A 24,513-nucleotide genomic window follows, 5' to 3' on the forward strand; every position below is an offset into this window, starting at 1 on the left:
ATGGAAATGAAGATACCTGACTAGTCTCAGAGGCTATGTGGGGTATGTGTGTGTCTGTTTTTTTTCTTCTTTGTTTATTAACTTGCCTTCTTTTGTCTGTATAAATTGGGAGACCTGAGCCCTAGGCGGGGGCTCACCTTTTTCTGAATGTATTAGCAGAGCAGCTTTGCTTATAAACAGAGTGGTCTGACAAATTGTGAGTCTGGAGTCTAACTTTGACAAGGGGTATGGCCCTCATTTGTTCCTCACGAGCCAGAAGACTAACTTCCAACTGCCCATTTCCAATTCAGACCAGCCAAACCCCTCTTTTCTCCTTTGTCATGTTTCCCGGGGAACATAAGTGTCACTTGACAGCCTAGATTACAAAGAGCAGGAACTTCCATTGCCTATCAAAACAAAAAGCAGTCAAGTAGCACTTCAAAGACTAGCAAAATGGTTATTAGGTGAGCTTTCGTGGGACAGACCCACTTCTTCAGACCATAGCCAGACCAGAACAGACTCAATATTTAAGGCACAGAGAACCAAAAACAGTAAGCAAGGAGGACAAATCAGAAAAAGATAATCAAGGTGAGAAAATCAGAGAGTGGAGGGGAAGGTCAAGAATTAGATTGAGCCAAGTATGCAGACAAGCCCCTATAGTGACTCAGAAAAGGGGCTTGTCTGCATACTTGGCTCAGTCTAATTCTTGACCTTCCCCTCCACTCTCTGATATGCTCACCTTGATTATCTTTTTCTGATTTGTCCTCCTTGCTTACTGTTTTTGGTTCTCTGTGCCTTAAATATTGAGTCTGTTCTGGTCTGGCTATGGTCTGAAGAAGTGGGTCTGTCCCACGAAAGCTCACCTAATAAACCATTTTGCTAGTCTTTAAAGTGCTACTTGACTGCTTTTTGTTTTGATAGTGTATAGACTAGCACGGCTTCCTCTTTGTTACTATTCCATTGCCTATGTGTGCTAAGTCATGACCCTGAAACAGACCATTACCACTATGTACTGATGCTAGGCCGAGGAAAATTTAGGGAAACACAGCCTAACCGGGGAAATAAAATCCACCTCCCCCCAACTTCCTCACATCTGTTTAGATTTAACATACACAAGAAAACCCAAAAATATGAGTCCTGAGGGGAGTGAAAGCATATTTAGACCTCACAGAATCCTTCTGTAGATTTTGGAGTTTGTTTGATGTTCAAGAGCATAAGCATAAGAATCGTGCATATATCTAACATTGCAGAGAAATCACGTTTAGTGTTATACCAATGTGAGAAACAGCAACATAATTGTGTTTGTGCCAAAAAGAAAGGATAAAACTCTCCCTAATCTGCCACCCTTGGGACCAGTGCTGAACGGTGCTGGATGAGAGAAGTTGCTGGACCACAAGAGGTCATATTGTCTAGCAGCATTACCAAAATTTTCACTGCTTACTGGGCTCTTAGAAGACATGTAGGAGTAAATTACAGCTACATAATATCACAGAACTCTGAGAGCCAGGACTGGTGGCCAGAAACAAACTTTATGGGACCTCAGAAATGTGGCAACACCCATGACAAGTGGTGGTCCTGCTAACTAAAATCATGCTGGATTATGGATGTTGCAGGATGAGAGAGTTCTGGATTAGAAAGGTTCAACCTGCAAAAAGCTAGGAAGGACTAGTTTGAACTTACACTAACCCTCTACTGAAAGGAGAAGAGCACTGACATGGAAATGAGAAACTAATGCACATGTATGAAAAAGCTAACCAAAAAGTTATGAATAAAGTTTGTATAACAAAGGATAGTTGAAGGTGCTGGAGGAGTCTGTGGTCTGTGATGAGATCATCCTGATAAATTTGTGACTAATTGGGTGCGTCTACACTAGCTTGCTACTTGGAAGTAGCCGGCACAACGTCAAAATAGTGCATGTCGTGTGTATGCGCTGTGTGCTATTTCCATGTTGAAATCGATGTTAGGTGGCGAGACATCGAAATCGCTATTTCCATCCGAAGATTGGAATAGCGTCCTACTTCGACATTGAATGTCGAAGTAGGGCATGTGTAGACGATCCATGTCCCGCTACTTCAAAATAGTGGGGTCCTCCATGGCGGCCATCAGTTGAGGGGTTGAGAGATGCTCTGTCCAGCCCCTGCGGGGCTCTGTGGTCACTGCGTACAGCAGCCCTTAGCCCAGGGCTTCTGGCTGCTGCTGCTGCTGCAGCTGGGGGTCCATGCTGCGTGCACAGGGTCTGCAACCGGTTGTCAGCTCTGTGGATCTCGTGCTGTGCAGGCCAAGTGTGTCTGGGAGGGGCCCTTTAAGGGAGCAGCTTGGGGCTTTGCTGGCCCCTTATTTCGACGGGGAGCACTTGTGTGTGTGGATGCTCTGCATTTCCTTCTGGGGCGGCTCCTTTCAACATTATCATAGAAGAGTAGGACTGGAAGGGATCTCGAGAGGCCATCGAGTCCAGTCCCCTGCCCTCATGGCAGGACCAAGCACCCTCTAGACCATCCCTGAAAGCCATCTATCTAACCTCTTCTTAAATATCTCCCTTGATGGAGATTCTACCACCTCCCTTGGCAATTTGTTCCAGTGTTTGATCACCCTGACAGTCAGGAACTTTTTCCTAATGTCCAACCTGAACCTCCCCTGCTGCAATTTCAGTCCATTGCCTCTTGCTCTATCCTCAGAGGCAAGGAAGAACAAGTTCCCTCCCTCTGCCTTATGACACCCTTTTAGATACCTGAAAACTGCTATCATGTCCCCCCTCAATCTTCTCTTTTCCAAACAAAACAAGCCCAATTCTTTCAGCCTTTCGTCATAGGTCATGTTCTCTAGACCTTTGATCATTCTCGTTGCTCTCCTCTGGACCCTCTCCAATTTCTCCACATCCTTCCTGAACTGCGGTGCCCAGAACTGGACACAGTACTCCAGCTGAGGCCTCACCAGCGCAGAGTAGAGCGGGAGAATGACTTCTCGTGTCTTGTTCACAGCACACTTGTTAATGCATCCTGGAATCATGTTTGCCTTTTTCGCAACAGCATCACACTGTTGACTCTCATTTAGCTTGTGGTCCACTATAACCCCTAGATCCCTTTCTGCTGTACTCATTCCTAGGCAGTCCTTTCCCATTCTGTATGTGTGACACTGATTGTTCCTTCCTAAGTGGAGCACTTTGCATTTGTCCTTATTAAACTTCATCCTGTTTACCTCAGCCCGTTTCTCCAGTTTATCCAGATCCTTTTGAATTATGACCCTATCCTCCAAAGAAGTTGCAGCCCCTCCCAGCTTGGTATCATCTGCAAACTTAATAAGTGTACTTTCTATGTCAATATCTAAATCGTTAATGAAGATATTGAACAGAACCGGTCCTAAAACAGACCCCTGCGGAACCCCACTTGTTATACTTTTCCAGCAGGATTGAAAACCATTAATAACTACTCTCTGGGTACAGTTATCCAGCCAGTTGTTCACCCACCTTATAGTAGCCCCATCAAAGTTGTATTTGCATAGTCTATCGATAAGTATATTATGTGAGACCGTGTCAGATGCTTTACTGAAGTCTAGGTATACCACATCCTCCGCTTCTCCCTTATCCACAAGACTCGTTATTTTATCAAAGAAAGCTATTAGATTGGTTTGACGTGATCTGTTTTTAACAAAACCATGCTGGCTGTTCCCTAGCACCTTACCACCTTCCAATTGCTTGCAGATGATTTCTTTAATGACCTGCTCCATTATGTTTCCTGGCACAGAAGTTAAGCTGACTGGCCTGTAGTTTCCCGGGTTATTATTGTTCCCCTTTTTATAAATGGGTGCTATATTTGCCCTTTTCCAGTCTTCTGGAATCTCTCCTGTCTCCCATGATTTACCAAAAATGATTGCCAAAGGCTCAGATACCTCTACTATCAGCTCCTTGAGGATTCTATGATGCATTTCATCAGGCCCTGGTGATTTGCAGACATCTAATTTCTCTAAGTAAATTTTAATTTGTTCTTTTCCTATTTCAACTTCTAAACCTACCCCTTTTTCACTAGCATTCTCTATGTCAGGCATTCCTTCAGATTTCTCAGTGAAGACCGAAACAAAGAAATCATTAAACATCTCTGCCATTTCCAAATTCCCTGTTACTGTTTCTCCCTCCTCACTGACCAATGGCCCTACCCTTTTCTTGGTCTTCCTCTTGTTACCAATGTATTTGTAAAAAGCCTTCTTGTTTCCCTTATGCTTGTAGCTAGTTTGAGCTCATTTTGTGCCTTAGCCTTTCTAATCTTGCTCCTGCACGCTCGTGTTGTTTGCCTATATTCGTCCTTTGTAATTTGTCCTAGTTTCCATTTCTTATACAATTCCTTTTTTATTTTGAGATCATGCAAGATCTCCTGGTTAAGCCAAGGCAGTCTTTTGCCATGTTTTCTATCTTTCCTACGCAGCGGGATAACTTGCTTTTGGGCCCTTAATAATGTCCCTTTGAAAAACTGCCAACTCTCCTCAGCCTTTTTTCCCCTCAGTTTAGCTTCCCATGGGACCTTACCTACCAGCTGTCTGAGTTTACCAAAATCTGCCTTCCTGAAATCCATTATCTCTATTGTACTGTTTTCCCTTCTACCCTTCCTTAGAATTGTGAACTCTGATTTCATGATCACTTTCACCCAAGCATCCTTCCACTTTCAAATTCTCAATAATTTCCTCCCTATTTGTTAAAATTAAATCTAGAACAGACGTTCTTCTTTGCTACTTCGACGTTGAACATCGATGGCACCAGCCCTGGAGAACATGTAGACGATATGCCTCGAAGTAGCCTATTTCGATGTTCTTACGATGAAATAGGCTACTTTGACGTAGTGTGGTAGTGTAGATGTAGCCATTGTGTTTTCCTGTGTGTTTTGCTTTAATAAAGATATGTTAAGTCTGTTTGCTGCATAAGAGAATGAGAATGTCAATCCAACCAGCCCCATACCAAAAATAGCTAAACATACTTTTACAAAACTTCTAAAATTGGTTCATTTTTAGGCTGGGAAGCAGCAATATGAATTTATGCTCAAACAAATATTTTGAGAGAAGATTTAAAATTAGAGTGGTCCTTGACACAGTTCGATATTTGTCACCACTGTGCTGCAATATATACTGTTTTTGTGTTAGAGGCAGAAGTTTCCTTTGAGTTTTCAGTAGCCAGAGAATCTAGCATATTGCACAAACTAACAGAGTAAGTTGGAGGAGCATGTTCCTAGACATTGGCAAACCCAGCCTGCATTGCCCCTAAATGCTCAATTTCCGAAGTGTGTGTGCAAAGTGACAGGAGACTGTTTTATTAAGTAATGATGAACCTATGATGGCCCAATTAGTTGGAGACTAAATATTAGCTATGAATCTCAGTTGGTTAATGAAGATGATTCTGCAAAGACAAGGACTTGTGATGTCTAGTTAGTGTGCAAGAGCACATACACAGGGTGTAATGGAGCACATGACCTGTTTCACCAACAGATGAGCAGAGCAGAACATGGAAATTATCTGATGGTGCTGCCAAGACCTGCCTTGCTTTCCTGATAAACATTTGGGTATTTCTTTGCACTGAGTATTACCTTTACCAGTGTTGGTATAAAGCGAATCCCTGGTCTTCTCTTTTCTGCTTTAGGCACCTTTGAAAAGATACCTGTCTCCCTCCCTTCAGGGAGATCTAGCCTAGAGAAAAGTGTAAGGCAATCCCTTTCCCATCATTACCTCCTGAGAGCAAGGGGGATATGGTGATAAGCTAGGGTCACTGACACAGCCAGTCTTTGATAGAATAAGAGCCTTGTAGATGAGGGAGAAGCGGTGGATGTGGTATACCTAGACTTCAGTAAAGCATTTGACACGGTCTCACATAATATACTTATCAATAGACTACGCAAATACAACTTAGATGGGGCTACTATAAGGTGGGTGAACTGACTGGATAACCATACCCAGCGAGTAGTTATTACTGGTTTTCAGTCCTGCTGGAAAAGTGTATAACTAGTGGGGTTCCGCAGGGGTCTGTTTGAGGACCGGTTCTGTTCAATATCTTCATTAACGATTTAGATATTGACATAGAAAGTACACTTATTAAGTTTGCAGATGATACCAAGCTGGGAGGGGTTGCAACTTCTTTGGAGGATAGGGTCATAATTCAAAAGGATCTGGATAAACTGGAGAAACGGGCTGAGGTAAACAGGATGAAGTTTAATAAGGACAAATGCAAAGTGCTCCACTTAGGAAGGAACAATCAGTGTCACACATACAGAATGGGAAAGGACTGCCTAGGAATGAGTACAGCAGAAAGGGATCTAGGGGTTATAGTGGACCACAAGCTAAATATGAGTCAACAGTGTGATGCTGTTGCGAAAAAGGCAAACATGATTCTAGGATGCATTAACAGGTGTGTTGTGAACAAGACATGAGAAGTCATTCTCCTGCTCTGCTCTGCTCTGCGCTGGTTAGGCCTCAGCTGGAGTATTGTGTCCAGTTCTGGGCACCACAGTTCAGGAAGGATGTGGAGAAATTGGAGAGGGTCCAGAGGAGAGCAACGAGAATGATCAAAGGTCTAGAGAACATGACCTATGACGAAAGGCTGAAAGAATTGGGCTTGTTTTGTTTGGAAAAGAGAAGATTGAGGGGGGACATGATAGCAGTTTTCAGGTATCTAAAAGGGTGTCATAAGGCAGAGGGAGGGAACTTGTTCTTCCTTGCCTCTGAGGATAGAGCAAGAGGCAATGGACTGAAATTGCAGCAGGGGAGGTTCAGGTTGGACATTAGGAAAAAGTTCCTGACTGTCAGGGTGATCAAACACTGGAACAAATTGCCAAGGGAGGTGGTAGAATCTCCATCACTGGAGATATTTAAGAAGAGGTTAGATAGCTGGCTTTCCGGGATGGTCTAGAAAGTGCTTGGTCCTGCCATGAGGGCAGGGGGCTAGACTCGATGGCCTCTCGAGGTCCCTTCCAGTCCTACTCTTCTATGATTCTATGAAGATAGTCAGGGACTCAGAGCTGAGCATAGCTGGATACTAACAAAGAAACAAGCAAATAAATAAATATATAAAGAGGTTTCTCAGTTAGTGTTTGCTTACTCCCTTGCCCATGGAAATGCATGGATGTCCGTGGGAAGATCTGGAGCTATGTAAAACCAGTGGCAGAAATTACTGGGTGTAGGAGAGGCTTGTGGGCTCAAAACCAGCATGAAGTTTTATTTAATTTAATATTATAATGGTTTTTAATGCACCCAATTCTGCCACACCCCTGGGTGCAAGGCCAGGGTCCAAGAACATGCTGGCAGCAGGGTCTGCCTGCACTTCGTATGCCCAACCGTTGAGGCGCAGAAAGGGTAAGGACTTCTTGACCTGGGAGTTATAAGACGCTGGTCTTGTCAGGGAAGAAAACACAGAAATCAGTGCCCTGTGAGGCCAGCCTGACCTAACTAGGTAAAGCTTTGCATTGGCTTCATCATCATCATCTGCTGATCCTGACTCAGGTGTGTGGTGTCCTAGGAGCTCAGCCCTCTGGCTATCTGCAGCCAGGGGAATAATACCTGCCAGAAGCCCTTCCTCTGCACCAAAAGGTGCAGGCTTGGTCAGTCTTAGAACATTTACCCCACTCCCATATTTCTCAGCTCATCCTGTGACACCCCTGACTTGCCTGGCTGCCATTCATGATGAAGTCGAGATGGAGAAGCAAGGCAGTGTACACTCTCTTTTGTTTCATGCTGGCACGTGCCAGGAACACATTTCACACAGCACAACATACAATTGTGATGTTCCCTTGGCATAGATGGATATGAGGTCCTTTACTGGGAGGTAGGAAGACAAGAGCTTTGTCTGGAGAAGTTCTCTATCCCAGGACCCAGTGGAAATGATGATGGTGGTTGCTGGAGAACAAATCAGAGCGACATGAGGACTATCGATATCCTATCAATTCTCTACATCCAACCCCCCTTTTATTTGGAGTGGGTACTCTCTTGGGGCTCCAAAATGTGGTGTTCTTCTGGTCTCTCACATGCCAGGCTCTTGACAAATGTAAGAGTGATTGAACAGGGAACAGTGCTTATATGGACACCCTCATTGTGGTATCTGCACAGCCATCCTTGCTCTCTCTCCCCATATCCCCTCTAGGCTTATTCTGGAAGTTAAGATATAATTGTCTATTTGTGGTATCAGTCTGTTGCCATGGCAATAGGTCTGGCCAATGCAATCCCAATTCTAGGAGTGCCAGTCCAAGGTCAAGCAGGAGCACAGGAGCCAGAGCAAAGTGCCAACCTGATTCAGTTCCAAACAGATTTGATAATGAGCAAAAGTGGCAAGGAAGCTGAAATGTCAAGTGTACTCTTGGAAGGCTAGTAGGCTGTGATGTTTCTCCCTGTGCAGTGGGCATGTCCTCTGAGGAGCAGTGGTCCAAGCTACATTTCCCATTAGCCCCACTTAGTCTAAGCAGCACTTGATGCACAAAGGCCAAGCACTAGCTCATGACCCTACTGATAAAAACTACTTTCTCAGCTGCTCAGCAGCCTGCCACCTTTGCTGAAAGGAATAATGCACCTAAATCAACAAGCTATGCCCTTGCTCCAGTTTCTGAAACAGAAAAGCAACAAGCAGCAATCCACACCTAGTCGTTTCATGACTTTCTGGAGTTTCATTCTCACATTGCTATTGATTTATTAATCATTTGAGTTTTCCCAAAGGCTTCCACTGTGCTCAGAGCTCCACTATGATAGGTGCTGCACAGACACATACTCACATCAGAAAAGAAACACAAATGTTGGGAGGGGTATGGGAAGCTGCCCAAGTTAAGCCAATTACAGAGCCAGAAGTAGAACCCAAGGTGACTACTCACAGTCCGATATCTCATCCTCTGCACCGCACTGCCCGTAATGCATTTTGTTTGATTTGTACCTTTAAACTCTTGTATCATCAAAACCATTCCTGTGATGTTAATAAGCACATGCAATACTCCATGGGTAGCCCCATTTAGAGCACATCATGCCAGTCCAAGCTGCTGTCATGACTAGGGCTAAGATTTAGTGATGGGTATTTTTGTAAAAGTCACAAACAGGTCAAATGCAATAAACAAATTAATGGCCAGTGACCTGTAAACACTAATGATGGCTAAATCTCTATGAGGTCCTGCTGATCCGCAGGACTCTGCCTCAGTGGTGGAAGCTGACTGCCCATATTAGCTCTCTGCTTGAAAGTTCCTGGGGCCACCCCGGGACCAATGCTTGGGCAATTCCAGGGCTTACTGCTCCAACCTACCTGAGGACTGATGCCACGACCAGCTATACTGGTTGCTGCTTGGGTGCTTCCTGGGGCCACTACTTGGGAGTTCCCCAGGGCCAGCTGCTCAGGGTGCTTTTCAGGTGTTCCCTGAGACCAGCAGCATAGTGCTTCCTGAGCAGTGGCAGATATGGCTATCTGGGGGGCCCCATGTTCAGCTGTTCAGATTGCCCTGGAGTCATCTGCACTCACTGCTGCAGCTGTAGAAGTCCTGGAGGTGCCAGAAAGCCACATAACCTGTGACCACTGTCACAGAATCATAGCCTTAATCATAAGCTATGGCTCTTAAGCTCAGATGTGCAGGGTTCATAGAAGCAACTGTACTCCACCTCTCCTCCTGGCAGCCTGCAGATGACAGCTGATGTAGGACAATTATGAAGCTCAGCTCCTGTTTGAGGTTTATCCCCGAAAATCTGGCTGGCAGAGCCCCTGAATGGTGGATTGGCCTTATGGACCTACTTAGCCCAGCAAGAGGAAGAGGAAGCTGTCTGAATAATTGGATCCCACCTTTCCTTGGATTGTGTGCTTTCTGCAACTGCTCCTTGATTTCCTTGTATCCTGATTTGTAATTTCTGACATCGTATTTGTTTCTTGCCTCTTACTCTGAACTCCTGACTTGGCCTAGCTAGGTTACTAACTTGTGGTTCTGAGCCTGACTTTGTCTCCTCCTTCTGATCACCTGGTATCCTGATCCAGCTGCCTCTTGACTCCTATCTCGTGTTCATGAATTCTAACTTTGATCACTAGATCTGGCAGCCCACAACCTGTCTCTGATAGCCTAAAGGGGATAAATGCCTCATTGTTGCAGTCATAAGAACATAAGAATGGCCATACTGGGTCAGACCAATGGTCCATCCAGCCCAGCATCCCATCTGCCGACGGTGGCCAATGCCAGGTGCCCCAGAGAAGGAGAACAGAAGACAATGATCAAGTGATTTATCTCCTGCCATCCATCTCCTGCCCTTGTTCTGAAGGCTAGGGCACCATACTTTATCCCTGGCTAATAGCCATTTATGGACCTAACCTGCAAAAATTTATCAAGCTCTTTTTTAAACCCTAATAGAGTCCTGGCCTTCACAGCCTCCTCGGGCAAGGAGTTCCACAGGTTGACTGTGCGCTGTGTGAAGAAAAATTTCCTTTTATTAGTTTTGAACCTACTACCCATCAATTTCATTTGGTGTCCCCTAGTTCTTGTATTATGGGAAAAGGTAAATAATTTTTCCATATTCACTTTCTCCACACCATTCATGATTTTATATACGTCTATCATATCGCCCCTCAATCGCCTCTTTTCCAAACTGAAAAGTCCCAGTCTCTCTAGCCTCTCCCCATATGGGACCCGTTCCAAGCCCCTAATCATCTTAGTTGCCCTTTTCTGAATCTTATAAACTTTAATAAACAAACATATAATTTGGAGCATGTCTCTATCTGTGAGCTGTGCATGGTGGTCCTCCAGAAAATGAGCGGGTCTTGAAGATATAGAGTGTGCATATGTGTTTTAATAGTTTCCTGGCACAACACCTGGTCTATTATTCTGGTCACTGGTGATGTCTCTGCAAACGAGACTAATGCAGTTGCTGTCACCTTCACCTGCTGCTCTCATTCATGTCCCTGCTTTCCACAATGTCCAACATTCCTTTATTAGAGGAAAATGGCTCTTCTGACCTCCTACTCCATGTTTAGTCTTACACAAAAAGTGATAAACGTGTCTGAGTGTCTCATACTGTTTCTTACGGTGGAAATGCTAGGACAAAATTGGAGGCCAAAGGACATAGGAGAATTACAATAAGAAAAGCCTGATACACAAAGGAAAGAATATTACAGTTCCTCTCTTCTTTAATCTTCCTTCAAATACTTGTTGTTCAAAATGATGTCTAGTGACTGCTTCATCTTGTATTTTACAGGCACAGGAGCTGCCTGTGGGCTGATTTCAAAGACCTCTGAAAAAAGAACTAGGATTCAGGGAGGTCCTGGTTTCTGAAGTTTTGTCTTCCGTCTTCACTAGTGGATAATTCTCTTTCTGATGTTGTCTCCATAGTGAGACTGGGATGCAGCAATCAAAATTCCCTAAACCAAAGCGTTCTTCCCCTCTCATAATTAAAGCAGGCAAGAAGTTTTCTGAAAAACCACACAACTCAGCAACCTGCCTGGGCCTGAATGACAAAGTAGCACAGAAAGAGGGGATGCACCATTTCTGTGCATGTAGGGCCCTGTCTCCCAGATTACATTCACACCAAGACAGACAGATGTTGAAATCGAGATAGTAGATTGTGGCACAAACATGTACCCAAGCAGGTGTGGGAACAGAGTTGGTTTTGTGTCACTTTTATGCTGCCAGATTCAACTGTCAGCCTGTATATGTCTCTACGATGGCCAGAGGCCATAAGGGGTTGTCCAGCAGCTAGAGAGTCCCAGAGGGCTGTGGTGTTTTGCCTAAGGTATCTTTTCTCTCTCTTGCAGTGGTGCTAAGATAGGGCTTAGTATTTTAGCTATAAATCAGCTGGGGAGTCCCCTGCCCTGGAAGAATCCCTACCTGGCAGCACTTGTTGACATTTTATATCTTTTTGTATGGGGCAAGGAATATAGCACAGGAATGTTTCTTGACACCAACTGCTTGTTGCCTACCCTGACTGACTCTGGATTCCATAGCACAGGGAAGAATTGTGTTACTCTATGCCATTGCAACTGCTCTTTGGCAGACTTTATACATACAAGATCCCTGCAACTCCACCACCCCATCCCAGCTGTCGGTTAAAACCATTTGACTACAGTCACTTTCCAAAGTGCACAGAGACTTCTTGGTGTCTCCATGCCATAATGATTAGCATATCCAGTGACTTTTTCATCTGATTATCTCATTGTGCTTTACGAAGGAAGTTCAAGATCATTATCTCTATTGCAGAAATGGTGGAAACTGAGGCAGCTTTACACAGCAGATATTCTGATTTCTGCCTCACGCATCTTATTTGTCAATTTCTAACCTTTTTTCAATAACTAGTACAATTCTACAAACTCACCACATGCACAATCCTAGGAGAGAGAAGTGGGAAGCTGTCAGGGTAGGCAGTGGAAGGATATTTGCAATACTACTTTACATTTGTAATAGGAAGAGATTTAGAATCAGGTTGAATAAGGCTCTAATAGAAGCCAGATGGGGATCTATTTACACTACAGTTAGACACCTGTGGCTGGTCCATGTCAGCTGACTTGGGCTTGTTGGACATGGACATAAGGAGCTGTGTGTATTCACAGAAGATAGTAAGTCTACTGCTTTGTTAAAGAGACAGGCCTTGTCTACACTAGAGGTTGTTGGCCAAAGGCAGCTTTTGGCAGCAAAACAGTGAAGGTACATGCTGCAATGCCACTTTTGATGATAAAACTGATTTGTATGGGCAACAAAATAAAACCACTTTTATAGGAGACATACTTTTTTGTGGCAAAGTTTTAATGGCCCAATGCCAGTGTAGACACTGGGACTGGTATTACCACTGTAAGGGGCCTCCCTCAGGGAAGTGTGTGTCGATGCTCATCCTGAACATTCTAGTCAGCAGTTTGAACTGTGCTGCTCTTTGGTTGGTAAACAACCATCTGCCCCCTTTAAAGCTCCATGAATTTTTAAAAATCCTCTTAATGTTTTTTCAGTGTGGAGCACTCACATCATATTTTCCCCAGCTGATCATGGTGACTCCATGTGGCAAAGGGTTTCCTGCTTGGACCAATGTGGAACTGTTGGATTTGGTCAGCATCTAGCAAGAGGAGATGTTTGCTCCCAGCTGTGCTTTATTTGTAGGAATGTCTATGCCTATGGCAGATTTATTTGGCTTGTGTGGAAAGCATATGATTGATACTGCACAGCGTAGAGCAAAGATCAGGGAGCTGAGATAGAAGCACCAGAAGGCAACAGAGGCAAACAGTTGCTCCAGTGCTGCACCAAAGGCCAAAGGAGTTGGAAGCTGTCATTGATGGCAACTCAGCTCCACTATCGAGCCCTGTGAACAGTTTGGTGGGTTTGAAGTGGCAGAAATTGGGCCTAACCCAGAAGGTAGGTGGATGAGGAGATGAAGTTAGAGGATGCTATGGAGTCTATGGAGGGTTGTTGAGTGGTCAGGCCAGTCAAGAACTACTCTCTACTCTGGAGTGATCTAGCCAGCCAGAGTTTCCATGAAAAGGGAGATGCAAATCCAAGCCATGCGCAATATCCATTCCTCCAGCTCATCACTAGAAATTCCTGCCCCTGTGCTCAACAACAGTGAAACAGATGGAAAAGAAGAAGAAACACCATAACTTTCATTTCCTTCCCTGAAGTTTCATCTGAATACCACAAATCCCTTGTTTCTCCACTGCAGAGACTCCATAGTGTGTCTATCCAGGTGCCAGACAGGAGCTTTCTCCTATGCCCCTTTACCTCCCCAACTTATGCAGCACTGCAAGTGCAGTGTGCAGCCAGACCCTGGTAGAGTGCAAAAACTTTAATCTTCCAAGGGAGAAAGGATGGCTGTGACTAATGTGTCCTTAAGCAACCAACCATTCTACAAGGGTATTCTGTTGCTTTCCCCTTTATAGGCCTAATCCCCACTGACCTGTTCTGCATGGCTCCCATTTGTAAGGGGGCAGTAAGATCACAGGTGATGGGAGACACACTGAAAAATGCTTGTAGCTTTTTACAGCCTTTCATGAGACTGACATGCTCTCAGCATGCCTCCTGGATGAAAGGTACTGTGTGTTTTCTTGTCCCAATACATATCAGAACAATCCTTCATAAACTGCTGTTTAATCCTGTCAACATTAGTATAAGTTTTCACAATTTCTCATTTTGCCTGTGGCTCAGTATGCAAACAGGTCTACATTGTGAGCCATGAAATACACAATACACAGGTGGCCAGAAATGAATCCGCTGTCAGTTATTTCCTCCCTGAAAAGAACCATTCTGAGAAGTGCTCTCCTGTGACCCGGCTTAACTCCAAGACATTAGGACCACAATTTTTAGTAGAGGTACATACTTTTTTCTACTGTTGTTCATACCCATATTTCACCATTATGATGTCACCCAGTTGACTGCTGGCTCTTGGCAGAGACCACATATGCCACGTCAGTGAACTAGCATGCAGGTATACAACCCACGGGGTCCCTCTACAGTCCTATGCACCCACTGTGCCTTCTGCCAGCTGGCATCCAGGAGTTCCTGTATCTCAATGGGGACTGTTGCAGAAGTTGGAAGGTAAGTGCCAAAAGGTTTGGATGTGTGGTTTTTCTGTGCCTTGGAGATATCTACATGGTGATGGAAGGGTTGAGTAGTACTTGTGGGCAAGGTGGCTTGTAATCTCTTCTGAGTTTTCATCATGCTGGCTGGATTCTTGGTGATGTTACACTAAAGCAGGTGACAGGGAGACAGAGAATGGACATATAAAAATGGCAAAGGGCAGCACAGTGAGAGAGGTTGATAGGCAGGATGCCCCCCCCCCCCCCCGACAAGTGCTGCAGATGAGGCAGGAATGTGTGAGCTATGACACAGTCAATGACCATGAAGCAGTACAACATGATGCCCAGGCCAAAACTGAGCAATCTTTCAGCCTTAGTTTCAGCTTTATCTCCTCTGCAGGATGCTGAAAGTGCAGAGAAAAACAGACTGAGTTCTGCACTGATTGGTTGAGCCTTAACTCCTCTCAGCCTTTCTCTATGTGTAGGCTCCCAAAAAGTCTTTTAAAAACTATACAGCTTTGTTATCTCCAAGGTCAACATCTTTTGCTGTACAAATGCCTGTTTCAAAGCATTTATACTCCAGAAGGGAGCTGCAGTCTGTGCCTTTCCAGGCATGCAGTGCACTTGACTATCTCTTATAAATGGAGACGATTCAGCAAACTGCTTTTCCTGTACTCACCTCCTCAAAAAAACATTGAGGTTCACACAATTGAATGTTTTCATTATTCAGATATGCCATAGGAGAGGCAGGGGGTAGCAGTTGTACTTGTGCCATGCTGCCAGCTGTTGATCTCTCCTGTAAAAGCTGTACCACTCTGGATTAATAATTAAGAGACCAGAAAGAGAACACATGTATTGTAATAGCCCTATATCATAGAGGTTAGAGCACTCACTGGGGAGACTCAAGATCCAGACCCCCTGCTCCAATGAACCTTTAGTCTGCAGAAGAGAAGAGGGAAGGGGAATTTGAGATAGACAAGGGCTACACTGCCCAAGTTCCGTGAGGTTAATAGGGAAGGGCAGGAATCTCAGGCTATGCTTACACTACAGAGATCTTTGAAAAGATGCACTTCTGAAAGAAGTTCTTTCAAAAGAGTGTATCCACACACAAAAAAGCAGATCAAAAGAGTGATCTGCTCTTTCGAAAGAGAGTGTCCACACAGCCCCCGCTCTTTCAAAAGAATGGGCCAGCAATCGAAAAATCAAGCCCCATGAGGGCTGCTCTCAAAAAAAGGGCTGGCGAAACATCTACATGCATTTTCTTTCTAAAGAAGATTTTGATAGGGGGCACTCTTCCTGAAACAAGAAAGGAACAAGAGTGATTTCGAAAGGAGTGCTGCATTCTTTCAAGTTGCTTTTGAAAGAACAGTTTTTGTGTGTAGACACTCCGTGGGATCTTTCAAAAGAACCCCTTTCTTGTGAAAAATTTTTCAAAAGAATTTGCTAGTGTAGATGCAGCCTCAGGGGTTGCCTTCGATGGTGGGAGAGATCCTTGCATCTCACTGGACAGTCACCGCCCGCCTCAAGCTGGGCAGTCCCCCGCCAATAGGGTACTGTCCCACCACAGTTCACCTGCCTCGCTGGGTGCGTGAGGCTTAAGGTTCCTGAACCTCACAAGTGACTGAAATTTGGGCACCAGGCAAACAATAAGAAAATCAACAAGAAATGAGAAACATCAACAATTTAAGCTTGCTTGCTGGAATGTGCAGACCATGCTGACCGGCTTGACTGAAGATCTTCAGGCCATCAGTGACACCCGAAAGACCGCTGTCTTCAACGAGGAACTGAAGACGCTCCGAGTTGATATCGCTGCGCTGCAAGAGACGCGACTTGCAGATTCGAGATCTCTAAAGGAAAAGGACTACACCTTTTTCTGGCAGCGTAAAGCCCAAGAAGAACCGAGAGAGCATGGTGTTGGCTTTGCTGTCAGAAACACCCTTCTACAAATGGTGGAATTAGTCATGGGCATATCAGAAAGACTTCTTCGGATCAAGCTCCAAACTTGCACCGGTCCTGTCCACCTGATCAGCACTTATGCTCCAACCCTGTACGCCACACCGGAAGTAAATGACAAGTTCTATGACGTGCTTAGTGCTGCTGTAGCACAAATACCTGCTCGTGAACAACTGTACATCTTGGGTGACTTCAATGCAAGAGTTGGAGCTGATTGGGCCTCATGGTCTTCCTGCTTAGGACGCTTCGGTGTGGGAAAAATGAATGACAATAGACAGCGTCTCCTTGAACTGTGCACGTACCACAATCTGTGCATCACAAACACATTCTTCCGAACGAAGCCACAGCACAGAGTGTCGTGGAGACACCCGCACTCAAAGCACTGGCATCAACTAGATGTGGTCATCACTAGGCGTAATAACCTCAAAAACGTCCTTCTGACACGCAGCTATCATAGTGCTGACTGTGATACAGATCACTCGCTAGTTTGCTCCAAGCTCAAGCTGAGACCCAAGAAGCTGTACCGCTCTAAACCTGCTGGAAGGCCCTGCATTGATGCCAGAAAGACGGCAAACTCGGAGAAAGCTGAAAAGTTCAGAGAGACCCTCCAGGAAAATCTGCGCAGTGGCCCTGGGGGCGCCGATGTGACATCCCAGTGGCAACATCTGAGGGATACAGTTTACAACACGGCCTTGTTGGTGTTTGGAAGAAGAGCTAGAAACACGAACGACTGATTCGAAGCTAACTCCGATGAGATGATTCCAGTCATTGAAAAGAAGCGCGCTGCACTCCTGGAGTACAAATGCTCACCAAGCCAGAGTACCCAGCAAGCACTTAGAGAGGCCAGAAGAACAGTACAGCAGACAGCCAGGCACTGTGCCAACAACCACTGGCTCCAGCTATGCAGCAGCATCCAGACCTGTGCCGACTTTGGTAATCTCAGAGGAATGTACGAGGGTATGAGGAAGGCATTAGGACCCACCCAGAACAAGATGGCACCTCTGAAATCCAAATCTGTTGAAGTCATCGCTGACAAAGCCAAACAGAGTGCTGGGTTGAGCACTACTCCGAGCTGTACTCGCGAGAACGTTGTAGTTGATGCAGCTCCTACCAGTAATAGACGAACTGGATCAGGAACCGACTGTGGATGAACTGAAGAGAGCCATCGACAGCATTGCAGCAGGAAAGGCCCCTGGTCAGGATGGTATACCACCAGAGGTAATCAAATGTGCAGCGGACACGCTCCTGGAACCCCTACATGAGCTACTGTGCCTGTGCTGGAAAGAGGGTGAGGTTCCACAGGATATGCGCAATGCTAACATTGCAATATTGTAGAAGAACAAAGGAGACAGAAGCAACTGCAACAACTACCGTGGAATCTCCCTCCTAAGCGTCACTGGTAAACTGTTCACTCGCGTCATCCTTGGCAGACTCCAGAAGATTGCTGAGAGGGTGTACCCCGAATTGCAGTGCGGATTCTGCGCAGAGAGGTCTACCGTTGACATGGTCTTCTCTCTAACGCAGCTGCAGGAGAAGTGCAGGGAGCAGAGGAAGCCACTCTACATAGCCTTCATCGACCTGACCAAGGCTTTTGACTTGGTCAGCAGGGATGGTCTGTTCAAACTGCTCCACAAGATAGGCTGTCCTCCACGGTTACTCAAGATGATCCAGTCATTCCATGAAGACATGAGAGGAACCATCCAATATGACGGCGCATTATCGGATATTTTCAGAATCAGGAGCGGCGTCAAACAAGGATGCGTGCTTGCTCCAACATTGTTCGGGATCTTCTTCGCACTTCTCCTGAAGCATGCCTTTGGATCTTCAACAGAGGGCATCTTACTGCATGCAAGATCTGATGGGAAACTGTTTAACCTTGCAAGGCTGAAAGCTAAGTCTAAGGTGCGGGAAGTCCTCATCAGAGACATGCTGTTCGCAGACGATGCTGCTGTAGTGTCTCACACAGAAGACCAGCTTCAAAAACTACTGGATCAGTTCTCCAAAGCGTGCAAGGACTTTGGGCTTACCATCAGCCTAAAGAAGACAAACGTACTCGGTCAGGATGTTGCTGAATCCCCATCAATCAGCATTGACAACTATACGTTAGAGGTCCTCCACGAGTTCGTTTACCTCGGGTCCACTATCGCCGACACCCTGTCGTTGGACACTGAGCTAAATAGGAGGATTCGAAAAGCAGCCACAACTCTGTCCAGACTCAGCAAGAGACTGTGGAATAACAACAAGCTGTACACTCACACCAAAATGCAAGTCTACAGAGCCTGCATCCTCAGCACCCTCCTTTATGGCAGCGAGACTTGGACCCTGTATGCCCGCCAGGAAAAGAGGCTGAACGTCTTCCACTTGCGCTGCCTCAGGCCCATCCTTGGAATATCATGGAAGGACAGAGTGTCCAACACTACCGCCTTGAGCAAGCTGGAATCCCAACCATGCACACCCTCCTCAGGCAGTGTTGACTTATCTGGCTTGGCCACGTCCACAGGATGAATGATGGAAGGATTCCAAAAGACATCCTGTATGGTGAGCTAGCCTCTGGCAAAAGACCTCCCGGATGCCCCTAGTTGCACTACAAAGATGCCTGCAAGAGAGACCTCAGAGAGGTAGACATCGAGCTGGACAACTGGGAAGAACTAGCAGACGACCGCAGCAGATGGAGGCAGGGGTTACACAAGGGCCTTCAGAAGGACGAGATGAAGATCAGACAGCTAGCAGAGGAGAAGCAAGCGCACAGAAAGCACTATAAGGACTTGCCAGACACCCACCACATCTGCAAGAGATACAGCAAGGACTGTCACTCTCTTGTGGGCCTTCATAGTCAAAATAGACGCTGTAAATGAAGTCCTCAATTGAAACTTTAAAGGGCGCGATCCATAGTCTATGCAGACTGAAGGATGCCTACAGTAGGCTGCGTATTCTCCATGCATTGGCTGTAAGACTGGTTCAATCTGTTTCTCCCTATTGTGTCAATGGTAGAGCTAAAATAGGCCCTATTATTTGTTTCACAAACTCAGAGTGTTGGAAAAGACCTGAGGAAGTTATCAAGTCCACTCTCTTGCTGAAAGCAGTACCAGTTCCAACTGAATCCTCCCAGCCAGGGCTTTGGGAAACACAAAGTGCTCTAGGAAGGAGATTCTACCACCTCCCTAGGTAACCCATTTCAGAACTTCACCACTCTCTTGGGGTGCATCTACACGAGCAAGTACCTTCAAAATTAGGAATTGGTGTATGAACTTCCTAAAATACTGTATCTGGGCTCATGCATGTTCTATGTTGGATGGATGGAGAAGAATCCCTAGATATGGAACCTAGTGCTGGCTGCTACTGACTGCACCAGGTAGAAGGGTTATACGTGAGCAGAAAGGTCCTGCCATCTAAATCCCATTTTGAAAAATCTTCAGCAAAACAAGTAAGAACAAAAATAAACTATCCACAGAAAGAACCCAATGGGCCCTGAACTGAACACAAAATGACTAGTTCTGATAGAACGTTAGAAATCTAGAGTAAGTAAAGGCAGAAGAATTACATGCTGAAAAATCCCATATTCTTTTCCTGTGCTTCTGTGTAACATAGGTTTAGTCTTTGGGCAATCAATATGTTCATTGCCTCCATCACTTCTTTCTTTGCATCCTTAGATTTCCCATCTACATTAACTTCCCACCTGTGTCTTCTCTAAGCCAACAAAAAATGAACAATTTTGCTTTCTCATTACTTCAGTCACAGCTGTTCAATTTCAAGGCCCTTTCCCATTCTGATAATGTCTTGCAACACTTATCCAGTAAGCTTTTTCCACTAGCTTCTTTTCCCCCTGCCAGTTGAGGCGCTGGTCCCTACTCTTTTCTGTTCCCTCTTTCTCCACATCATTCAGTGCCTTTTTGTACTACAGCCCTCTGGCCCGTATTTTGTGGGATCCTTAAGCTATGCTTTTTGTCAGTTATTTTGCTAAATCTGATCTCAGTACATCAAATGAGTCTATAACTGACAATTTTATGAACGGCAATGTTGGGAACTTCCTGATTAATAAACTGGTGGTGCAGATACAGCTGGTAACAGAACATTTGCAAACTATTGTGTCAGTTTTGGAAGCTTCCTTCTTTCTTCTCTAACACCATTTTTAGCATCTGTTCCCAGCACCCTGCTAGACTGCATGACATTGGGCGATGCACAGCTGAACATTTCCTAAGGAATTTTAAATTCCATGAACACAAGGTAAGAGCAATTATATGAAACAATATTTTTGGAAACCAATATGTGCTGACACGTTTACTGTCACAGTAATCCAAGCAGCAGACATATCCACCCTAAACTAACAGAAAAGTGCATTTGCTTTTTCTGGGTGTTCTTTGGCAGTATTTAGTGCTCCATTTCCATAGATGGCAGGGAGCAGTTTCTGACATGTTTTGGCTCATATGTCAGTTCCCATGGGGTGGCAGAGGAGGACCTAACTTAAGTTATTCATGCCTCCTCCTTCTCCTCTCCGGAAGACAGTGTGCCTCAGTTCTTAGGAGATTGCAACAAGGGCCTGATGCTGCAGCACCACGTGCTATCATGAGCATATCATACCTGTACTTTGCTCTCTGAACTAAACTCACTGTTCTTTGGGAAGGCAGTGAAAAGTTTCCATCCCTATTTTCAAAATGCTCAATGGACTGAATCCAGAATACCTACAGGATTGCCTGAAGCTCAGGATTGTGGTTCACAACTCTGCTCCTCCAAAAGAGCGAACTTTCTGCAATAATTGTAAAGCTTAACTGTGCAGATAACAGATCTTCCTCTGGGGCCAGTCCCAGACACTGGAATAAACTTCCACTGGACAAAGAATCATCACAACTGTCACCACTAGACATGGTAGGACATTTTCCTCATGGAAAACTGTTTTCACGGAAATTTTTCATAAAAGAGCTTTAATTTTCAGCCAATTGAAAGCAAAAATGTTTGAAATTTAGTTTGAACCTAAAATTTTCAATTTGGTATTGTTGCTATCATGCCTCGTGGGTGGTGCGTTTCTGAATTAACAGTGTAAAATATCAGATAAATTGGCTGAATTGGCTTGTTTAATTACAGATTATTAGTCAAAAGTTACCACAGCATGCTACAGAAAGACAAATAAACAGACCAGTCTGGGAAGCAGCTCGGTAGTGCTTGACTGTTATAACTAGCTCCTGGAATTACATCTCCTTAAATATGAATATATGAAACCTTATCTTGCCATGCTTTGGTTTTATCTTGAGAATTCTCGATTTTACCCAATTAAATCAGCCAATGACATCTTTTGTGACCCCACAACATCAAAGGCCCTTTGGTATGGGGAGGGGGATAGCCCAGTGGTTTGAGTGTTGGCCTGCTAAACCCACAGTTGAGAGCTCAATCCTTGAGTAGGCTATTTAGGGATTGGGGTAAATAGATATCAGGAACAGTGCTTGGTCCTGCCAAGAGGATAGGGGACTGGACTACATGACCTCCAGAGGCCCCTTCCAGCTCTAGGAGATGTGTGTACATTCCCCAGTGTGCTGTTTATGCCACTGACACACAGCTTCTGGGGCTCGCCTTATCCTGCTGAGCCAGAACCTTTTGGCACAGAGTTGGAGTTTGCCACATAACTGGAGTTACCACCCCCCCAAAGAGTAATGCAAAGACTGCTTAACCCTCAAATAAACCCATATCTTTGTGCAGAAGATTTGCACAGGGAGGACTCAATTATGTAAGCCCCCTTGATCAATGAAAGGGAGATATGCAAAATGGTAACCCTTCCCAAGTGTCACATGAATGCCTGTAAAGAGTTAAACACAGAGATGGGGGGAGGGGGATGGTGTTCTGTAGGGGGCAGCCAGGTAAGCCAATGGGAGAAAGAGAAATTCTTTGGAATTGAAAACAATGGCAGTCTGAGGGGTCCCTGTCTGTGTGGCTGATGCAGAGAAGACACACAAAAATGATAGTAAATATTCCAGCTACATCATGGTTAGTGCATAGATACGTAAGTAGAAAGGAAATATTTAGTTAGATGTAATCAGGTTATATTTTAGTTTGGCTTTGGTATGGGACTTCTCAGGCTGGTTGATTACTTTTTCCTTTGTACTCCATACCTGCTAAGATGAATCCCAGGGAAGTAATTTTCTGCTCTAATATTGATAATTGTTAGTTGCTTTAATTATATCCAGCAACCAAGTATGCTTATTTACTTTCTTGGTATTTTTTCCATCTTTTGTTTTGTAAATAAATTACTTTTCTTTTAAGGCAATGATTTGATTCCCATGTCCTAGAAGAGTGTCTGTGTACATGCCAAAGCCCAAATGGTCAGCTGTCAGATTACAGCTCTTTGTTTCCAAGCTATGTAAGGAAAAAGTGAAACTTGGAGAGGGGACATGTTTACCTACAAAGAGACATCCAAGTGTGTCATTCTGGGTTTTCAGAGGGGCTTTTTCACTTGGTGGTGATGACAATTACCAGCCCCCAGAGTGAGGGAATCTGTGACTTTTGGGATCTTTTTTAAGCGGAGCCTACAGAGGAAGGTATTTTTAAGGTTTTTGTGGGCCCCGACTTTCTGCACTCATAGTGGCAGAGTGGAGAGGCAGCCCTGACACCAGGTAACAACAATTTCCACTAGGCCTGATTATCAACATAACAGATTTCATTAAGCAAAACAGTAGGAGTTAAGTGGTTATTAGTAAAAAGAGGCAGATCAAAGTGCATTACCAAATCAAGCAAAAGAGAACATGCATAGCTAATTCTATTCTTGTGAGTTCCTCCCTAAACAGCTGCCTTTATATTGGGTGAAAGCCTCAAGTCAGGAATGATCTTACCTTGACTTGGGTCTCCAGTAAACTGTAAAGCACTTCTGTTTCTTGATAGAGTATGTCGGGCAATTTCCAAGGGAGGGTGAAGACAAAAGATAGAGGAACCCAATGGCCCTCTTTATGCCTTTACACTGTGGAGGGAATCCCATTGCTCTTTTTGTGTAAAAAGTAGACTCCAAGAGGGAGACTATCACATGAGTGAATCACCTGTCCCTGTCCTTTTTAGACAATCAGCCACTGCCTACTCCTGGGTCTGAACGTGGACAGCAAAGTTCTTCAGATGTGGATTGGAACCCATTAAGACCTTTTGTCAGCTAACAGCTGCTAGCCCTGACAAGCCATACTCTCTCAGTAGGGCAGCCGCACAAATACGTAGACATCAATTATAATTTCAACTACAAAATGATACATGCACAAAAATAGGATTTACAGATCTAGGAGATTGTACCATTGAAACTGATAGTTTACGAGACACATTTTGTGCAAAGTCTCTCTCTCTAAGTTATGCACATTTATATTCATAACCAGTTTTCCATAAAGCATGTGTGTGTGGGGGATGGTGGTGTCACAAAGCGGCTTAGTAGTATTGGACTGTTATAACAAACTCCCAGAATTACATCTTAAATATTAGTACATGAAGGTCCTTTAAAACCTTTTCCTTGCCAAGCTTTGGTTTATTTTGAGAATTCTCAGCTTACCTAATCAAATCAGCCAGTGACATCTATAACTATTTTATCCCTACTGACACCATCTGTGACCACAATTAGAGATTAATGCTTAGACATTAATGAATGCATGGTTTGCTATTATATTGATTGTAGAACACATCTGGTATACCAAATGTTCCCTATTCATTTTATTAATTACTACTATATGATAAATTATGCTGATTTTATGACAAGTATCTATTAGAGTAGTTTTGTTAAGCAAAAAATGTATATTTGGATAAATCAGTGGTTTTCAAACTTTTTTCAGTTGCAGAACCCTAAATTTTTTGCATAGAAGAGAGGACACCTTTGGAGATCATAGACACAGTTTGTGGCCCCCCAGGACCAATGGACCAAGGGCAGAAAACCACTGCAATAAATCATGATGTTATTAATCACCTGCCTTTATCAATTGCATATGACCCCTTTCTGGCACATGGACACATCTTCCTAAAGATCCAGGTTTAAAGTAAAATGACACATGATCCATTATTTAACAGGCTAAAGTCCAGCTGAAATTCAGCTTACTGATAACATGCTGGTGATCTAAAGTTCAGGGTTACAACAGTGCGGATAATTGAGTCAAGATTTAGTCATTTAT

The 24,513-nt window shown here is 44.5% G+C and overlaps 1 long non-coding RNA gene across 1 annotated transcript in view; it reads left to right on the forward strand.

The window, feature by feature from the left end:
* The first annotated feature begins 20,528 nt into the window (after positions 1-20,528).
* Positions 20,529-24,513, forward strand: part of LOC142021216 (uncharacterized) — a 41,628-nt gene continuing 37,643 nt past the window's right edge. The window contains exon 1 of the long non-coding RNA XR_012647622.1: positions 20,529-20,620. This is a non-coding gene — a long non-coding RNA (uncharacterized LOC142021216). The remainder of the gene's footprint in view (positions 20,621-24,513) is intronic.

Source organism: Carettochelys insculpta, chromosome 15 (genome assembly GCF_033958435.1).
Source record: "Carettochelys insculpta isolate YL-2023 chromosome 15, ASM3395843v1, whole genome shotgun sequence".
Taxonomy (NCBI): Eukaryota; Metazoa; Chordata; order Testudines; family Carettochelyidae; genus Carettochelys; species Carettochelys insculpta.